General features: G+C 43.6%; 1 long non-coding RNA gene across 2 annotated transcripts in view; it reads left to right on the top strand.

The window, feature by feature from the left end:
• Window positions 1–6502: 6502 nt before the first annotated feature.
• The window catches only part of LOC146036574 (uncharacterized), a 45238-nt gene continuing 43757 nt past the window's right edge, over window positions 6503–7983 (top strand). For both annotated transcript variants that reach the window (XR_014460859.1, XR_014460860.1), the window contains exons 1-2: window positions 6503–6589; window positions 7382–7452. This is a non-coding gene — a long non-coding RNA (uncharacterized LOC146036574). The remainder of the gene's footprint in view (window positions 6590–7381; window positions 7453–7983) is intronic.

The raw sequence follows: 7983 nt of genomic DNA, 5'->3' as shown, positions 1-7983 counted from the left end.
GAACCAGTTAGTGGGGTACATTTCATCGCTGCCCTGAGATAAAACTAGGCCTCATTTTTGAGAGTTAGTAGATAAGGGGTACATTTATTTAGAGTTTTAATGAAGATGAATGTTGCCCATAGTAACCAATCAGATTCTACTTATTTATTTAGCAGAGAATAGATATTGGGCCAGATGCACTAAGCTTCAAAAGTGATCAAATGGAGAGTGATAAACCACCAGCCAATCAGCTCCTAGCTGCCATGTCACAGACTGTGTTTAAAAAATGGCAGGCAGGAGTTGATTGGCTGTGGTTTATCACTCTCCATTTTATCACTTTTGAAGCTTAGTGCATCCGGCCCACAATCTGGTTACTAAGGCAACATCCTATCTTCAATAGTTGTCAGACACAGCCACGAATTGTGGAATTCAAGTCCGGTTTCCGACAATCCGCGTCCGTTTCCGTCAATTTACGGATTTTACGACTGTCGAGTTAGTGCCGGATCTGACGAAAACAGACGGAATTCCTACTGTCGGGCCGTTCCGACAGTCGGAATCCCAGATTGAATACCGCCCTAAGTTTCAACCTCAACCTGTTTTAGTCAAATTGTGGGTTTAGGCACGCTGTAGTTCCACATAAACAAGGTTCCCATTACAAGAACGGGGTGAATAACATCAGTTTACTGAAATTGGAGAATAGTTGGGAAAAAGAGGAGCGAGCCAGTATGCCGTAGGTGGAATTGGTCATGTGGGAAGGATTTGCATAATGCATGCATCATAAGTGAATGTTGCCAGAGAGAACAGTCTCCGTCACCAAATCATTTACTGCGCTTCTAGCAGTGGCCGGCACATTGCCAAATATATTTGTTACACAGGGAGAGGATGATTTTTCTTCCAACAAATGATACTAAATAAGGAAAACTCGCGACAGACTCCATCTACATCAAAAGAAGAACAATTTATTTTTAGTGAAAGTAATTCTTTATCCACATAGTTTCTGGTGACAGGGGGGCAAGCGAAGACTGCAGAGAAACCATCCAGCAATACTGCTACGGCAATCTCACTCATGGGTCCACCATACGTTCTGCAGAAGAGGTCATGACCTTAAATTGGTCACATGTTCAGCTCGTACAATATATGATTTATTTCAATATAGAATTATTGGGATTTTTGTTATTACATTTTAAAGCAAATATGTTTCTAGTTACCTATAAGCATCGGACGCTTTACCAGACAATGGGCCTAATTCAGAGTTGTACGCTAATGAGTTGTAGGCTAATGTGGGCTGGGCTGCAGTGTGACCAGGGAGATGCTTGTGCTGTTTTTCTGTATTTTATTTTACGGGTTCATGGCCCCATCTCTTGCATGATCAGGCCACGCCCCCTGGGAAGTACTGTACCTGGGTCCACCCAGGCTCTCCACTGCTTTGGTGCTGAAGGCAGTTCACAGTCTACTACAGCAGTTCTTAGTTGCACCCCACAGCCATTCACTGACAGTGACTTAGTGCTGCACTAAACCAATAGCGTTCTTTGTGAAATGGTGCCCAAACCACAGCGGAGGGACTTTTGTTCAAAGCATGGAAGATCCAGTTCCGGAAGATGGTATTTTGCCTCATTTTGAAATTGGAGCCTGAGAGGAAAGCCCGATCCTGGGCATGGAAGTGTTTATATATGAAAAATTTGGGTGGGTTTGGTTTTCAGAAAACGTTCCTACAAGCCGCACATCTGTCTCATCCTCTCCACCTATGTATAATATTTCCCACATTTATGTGGTCTTTGCTTCTGTCTGCTTTCCTCCTTCTTTCACCTGTCTCTCTTGGTCATCCATTGTTACATCCCAGATCATATGGCACCTCATCTCTGCTGGTGTGATCTTCAGGAGCGCCAACAGGTCGGTTGAGCCCTGTTAAAATGTGGGGGAAAATCAGGTGCTGTGGGGATGCGGGTGGGAGAGAGAGGGCAGGCTGCCGCTGCATCGGCCTCTCTCCCCAGCTTAGAACACAGCCCAGCTCTCTGCAACGGGGAGGGGGGTAGCGGAACCCCGACCCCTCCATCAGGGACCTGGGCCCAGGTAAAAAGTACCCACTCCTCCCCTCCCAGCGCCACTGGTGATCTTACGTAGCTTCCTCTGGAGTAAATAGCCCGGGTCAGGGCCGGATTAAGCCTTCGCGGGGCCCGGTGCACTTTAGACAGGGGGGCCCCTCACACTTGTCATTACTGGCCGCAAACTGCACAGGAGAATATTACACTGTCAAAACACTGTAAAGGCAGTATAAAGTTGGTCAAAGGGTAACTGCAGAGGGGGCGGGGGGGTTAAATATAGACATGAATACATTTTATATATATATATATATATATATATATTCTAGCAAGTAATGAGAAACAGCGCTCTATGGTGTAGTAGGTTTAGTGTTTTCACCACAATCCGTGCTCAATTGTGCGTACCATATAATAATGAGATTAGTGCTCATCAATATGTTGGTGTCAGTGGCGTAAGTTCATCCGAGTTGCCCGGAGGCAAGATAAATTTTGGTGCCCCCCAAACAGCTCAATCAGTAAGGTGTCTGTCTCCATACGGACAGGTCATGGGATCTAATAGAGTGTGAAACTTGCAAAAATTATGTTTGAACCCAATCAGCCACATTAGCGATATCAACTGCTTTCAATTAAATGATTCAAACTTGAAGGGGAGGAGAGGTGCCCCCTTGGGAGCAGGAGCCCGGCGGCAGATGACTCCATTGCCTCCCAGAGTTCTATATGGTCCCCAAAGTGAGTCCACAGATTCACTCCAACATATGTGCAATGGTGAATAACCAAAAAGAGGAAAAACTCCAATTAAAAATAAATGAGGAGTTTTTTAATAAAGTGCGTATACATAAAACGAAATAATAACTTACATAAACAAATAGAAGTGTTCAAGATGATTGAGTAGAGTCCTCTCTACGCGTTTCGTCACTTATGCCCTCTGTTTATGGCATTACTTCATCAGGAGAGTATGGTACTCTGATGTAGCAGTGGGGTGCAGGGCACAATGGTAGAGAGCCAAGCAGACCATGTAAGACACAAAGGTACAGTCTCGGAGAGTGATAAAGTGATAAAGCAAGTGATAAAGGGGAGAGAGATACGCTACCAAACAATCAGTTTCTGCCATTTTTCAAACACAACAGCCTGAAAAATGTGAATTAGGAGCTGATTGGATGATACTTCATCTCCACGGTTTGATAAATCTCCTCTGCAATATGACATCACACGAAGATGAGCAAGGTAACAATTAATTGATAAATAATTAAATGTTTTCAGTGATACATTTATACTTTTAACTCTTATACCATTGAAGCTGGAAATAATAGCTCCGCAGCCTACAGCTAAAAATAATAACTCTGGAGTCAAATTGCAAAGCAGCTTGCCAACACCTAAAATATATACATTCTTTTTTCTATTCTAGCCACTTTCCCTTGGAGTCTTATTTTTAAAGGTCATATTATCTTACCAACACTTCATAATGCTGGTATTATATTAGTTTTCATCGCTTGTACAGTACATTAGTGCCCTCCAGGAACAAAGCAAGTCCAATACTTACGGCTCTTGTTGCTCTGCAGTGTGCTACACTTATAGGGGTCTGTTTATTAATAATTGCCCATGCAATGCAATCTGGGCACAATTGTACAATATGCCGTTCTTACAGCAGAATGTGTCATTGATCGCCCACAGGAACAAGTCTCTGTGATGTGCTGTGACTGCTGTTGGGAGTCTTGCACATACATGGTCCTGCTGACCGTGCATACGTGTCTGCCACTGCCGGGGAAGGTCCAACTGATCACGCATGCCCAACCGCCATTGCCGGAAAAGGTTCCAGAGAAATCTTGTCATGGCTAACTATATGATGTGTAACCCATAGGTAACAGTGAGCAAACCCAGGGCCGTCGAGAGGAATACCGGGCCCTGGTAAAATTGGGGACGTGGCCTAATCACGTTAGAGAGTGAAAAAAACACTCTAAAGTTGAGGGGAGAGTGTTATTATCCCCTTACCCATTCAGCAGCAGCACACACCTACAGCATGTGCTGTGTTGACAAAAGGCTCAGAATGAGCTGCTGTCAGCCTACCATATGCTGTATGTGTGTGCTGCTGCTGCCGCCCAGAAGGGACGGAGGGGGTTGGACCAGGGCCCCTGCTGGTCCCCTCCAGCAAGTCCGGGTAATTATTACCCCCCACCTCTGGGAAGCCCTGAGCAAACCTATGGGGTTGCAGCAGCCATCGTGAATGGAGGGATTTGTGTGATCCCTCAGTGATACGTTTGGGGATACTAAATATTTTGGGTTAACTTTTGCAGCACCATACCCATTCGGAAAAGTACAACTGGTGCCAGTAAGGGGGGGGGGGGGACACACAGGGCAAGGCCTGTCTCTTCCTCCTGATAGCTACTCTCTGGTCTGTCAGTAAATGTGGTAGAAGAAGCTGGTACACTAGGTATGTGCAGCAGCTGTGCTCTGTCCCTTACACTGCATGATGTGGTAGCAGCTCTATTAATAATAATATTTTTTAGGAGATACTGTGTGTGCGGCCTTGTTGCAGCAGCCCAAAGGTCCTGCTTGCTTCCTGCAGGCTTTACTTATAATAGCCGTGTCAGCCAGGTCTTAGGTGGGACAAGGCTGCTCGCAGGTGTTTGAGATGCTGCAAGAATAGGGAGGTGATACGGGTACACATGGCATTCCTAGATGTGGGTAATAACCCCTGAAAGTGCAACAATGCACAGTGGGTACATAAAACACAAATGCAACAATGCAAGAAGATGATACCTAATAACACAAAGGGTAAATGTAACAATACACAGGATGCAATAGTGGCCAAAAATATCAACAGATAAATTAATGCAACAATGCAATAAGATGGTACAAGAAATAATAAATGCAATCAACCCCTGACGTATGGAAGATGGAAATCACAGGAAGCGCAGAGGTTGAGCAGGCTGAAAAGCTGAGATTGAAACCTAGAACAAGCTGAATAAAGAACTGCACTGGGACAGGCACACAGGACGCTGATGACAGGGCACAGGAACCGGGAACACTCTGAGACTGGAGACCCAAAAACAGAACTATAACCGATGTCTGTTCCCAGCAGACGCCGGCCTTCCAGGTACCTGTGGCATGTGACATCAGCCGCCATCCACTGCCCTGTCCGGCTGCTGCGCAGGGCAGAAGTTCTGAACGTTGCCTAGCAACGGACCCCACAATTCCACCCTGTCTGCCCGGCTTCTGACGGAAGAAGATGGCCACCGCTCGCAGTGTCCCAGAGCCTTCGGCGCTGTCACTTACAGCAGTGCTGTCAGAGGAGGGACACAATCGGTTGCGGCTAATCGTCCGCCTAACACTATTGTCATAATGTAAAAAACTTGCCAAGACGAGGAGAGTTTCTGGGCAACTGGAAATCCCCTCTGCATTTTCCTAAAGGTGGGTGGTGCACATGCATTTTGTAAAGGTGGGTGATGCACATGCAGTAATACTAATTAAATAGTGTCCAATCAAGCATCAGTATCTCATCATTACACACTACTTTGTTTTGTCTTATCTTCTAGATGTCAATATGCTTCTCCAAACAATGCTAATTAAATGGCTAATTACAGGATTAGAGACAATACACACTCTGAATAATGTGTGTATCACTTATTAACTTATTAACTTGTACATACTCTCCCATAAACTGATTATGTTCAATGAGGAGACATGGGGCAGAGTTATTTTAGTTATTAAGCTCGGTGAAGTGATAAAGTGTCTGGTTTTAATCACCGGCCAATCAGCTCCTAACTGTGAAGTTACAGGCTTAGTTTTAAAAATGACAGGTAGGAGCTGATTGGCTGGTGATAAAAACCCGACACTATGGTGCCAACCCCACAGGACCTTTAAATACTTGAAAATAGGAACAACTAATAATACAATATGCCTTTTATCAGAATTTGACAATTACAGAAGGGGGTGGTGTGGGGGGTGGGGGTTATGGGGTTGGTTGTGCTACCACCAGACAATTACATCAGAAGAAATGAAAATAAAAAAAGGAAAAATCTGTGATTTGTATGGTGTACATCAAGTTTTTAAATGATAACTTTTATTAGTATTTTAGTAAGACTGCATATGGAAGCTAGTGTCTTATTCAAAGTAGCTAAGTATTGTGGCAGATACAGCATATTTCCACATGAGGATAATGTGGAAAATCCAGACCAGGTTGTAGCAGCAACAGCAGCAGCAGGAAGATTAGATCCACTTTGTGCACAGGGTAATTGCACAAAGTGTTATGGGCCCCACACACAGGGCGACATTAAGCCATTTTCTGAGCGATTTTACATATTTTAAATTAATCGCTCAGAAAATGGCAGAGAATTGGGTGAAAACCGGACCGCTGGACTGCCATCCGTCCAGGGGTGAGCGATTACATACACACTCCTTCCCCATAGTTGCTGCTGCTGCCGGACTGAGCTCTGCTCCTGGACTAGCGCCGCCTTCTCCTGCTGCTGCTCCAGGACTGAGTGACTGCGAGAGCAGCCAATGGCACTTACATGATGCAGGGACTGGAGACAGCTTCCTACTGGAGACAGCTTCCTAACCCGCTGCTGCTATCGGTATGGTCTACATTTGCGGCGTATGATGAAGAAGAGGAGGGGAGGGGGGTGGATGATGGTGGGGGCAGATTTTTTGGGGGGAAGGGGGCAGAAAATCAATAATAAATAAAATCATTACTTACTCTCATACCCTCATACCTGCTACAAAATAAAAACCATGACTTTATCTCATCCAGTGTACGTGCTTTCTTGTCACATTAATTAGCATCTTTTTGGTATATTAATCTATTCCATTCTGTTCATAGTATAAAGCACAGATTGTTGTGTGCATTCAATACAGTGTACAAGCTGACAGGCAACAATGTTGCAATATAATGTCACTTTATTATCTCATACATCCAAACATTGCATGTATCCTTCTGCGTTTGTAACAGTATCACCTCTGAGTGAGAGCTGCTAGACACAAATGTGGGGAATTTATTAGGATGAGAGATTCAGAAAGTGAGAGATTTGGTAAGAAATCTCCAGTTTTTTTGAAGCGGCAATCATTTACACTGCAAGATCAGTTTGATTTTGAAGTGTAAATGATTGCCGCTTTAAAAAAACTGGAGATTTCTCACCAAATCTCTCACTTTTTGAATCTCTCATCCTATTAAATCTCACCCAATATTACTACATCTGACATGCTGAAGATTTGTATAGTAATAAATATGTCTGTATATAAATGCAATTCAGTTTTGTGCTAGAATTGTATTGCCACCGTATACATGTCTCAGATCTAGTTAAATAGTACATTTTGCGTGTCTTAAAAGGTGCTTATCACAATTTTTTTTTTTTATCCAATGCCATCAGAAATTTCCTTTCTTGAACCTCTGTCAAACAGAGACGCTGCTGAAGGTCTGCCGTGGACGCCGGGGGACTTGGTAAGTATAACAAAAGGGTCATGGGGGGGGGGGGGGGGGAGAGATAAAAAAAATAATAATTCTAACTGTTTTAAAAAAAACAAGGTTTTGTTGAATAATTTGGATAATGGATCTCCGGATACAGGATACTCAACATGTATATTGCTTTTTGGACACTGAAGAGCACACTTGCACTTGCCTACCAGGAGTGGCCTCCCTTTTTTGCCCTGATTTAAGCTATCTCAGAAAAAGGAACTATACATACTTTGGAGGATAAAATCAAGGGGTTTACCCTATATAGGGTTTTATATTATTCAATTACTCTGCAGAAGCAAACAATAACAAAGTAGTGAGATCGTAGCCAACTTAGGAATGGTACCTACGATGTACCAATTTAAGACAGATTGAAAAATGATGTTTAAGAAGTAATATCCATTTAATATCCATTGACTGCGGTTACAAGGCCATCTATTGCACCAAAGTTCTACCCCAATTTCTCGAATGTCCATAGAGTAATCTGTAAAATCTTCATGAACACCAAAGTAAATTAAT

The sequence above is a fragment of the Crinia signifera genome, chromosome 9 (assembly GCF_055691185.1).
Source record: "Crinia signifera chromosome 9, ASM5569118v1, whole genome shotgun sequence".
Lineage (NCBI taxonomy): Eukaryota > Metazoa > Chordata > Amphibia > Anura > Myobatrachidae > Crinia > Crinia signifera.
The sequence above is the reverse complement of the archived record's forward strand: the minus strand, read 5'-3'. Positions and strand labels throughout refer to the sequence as shown.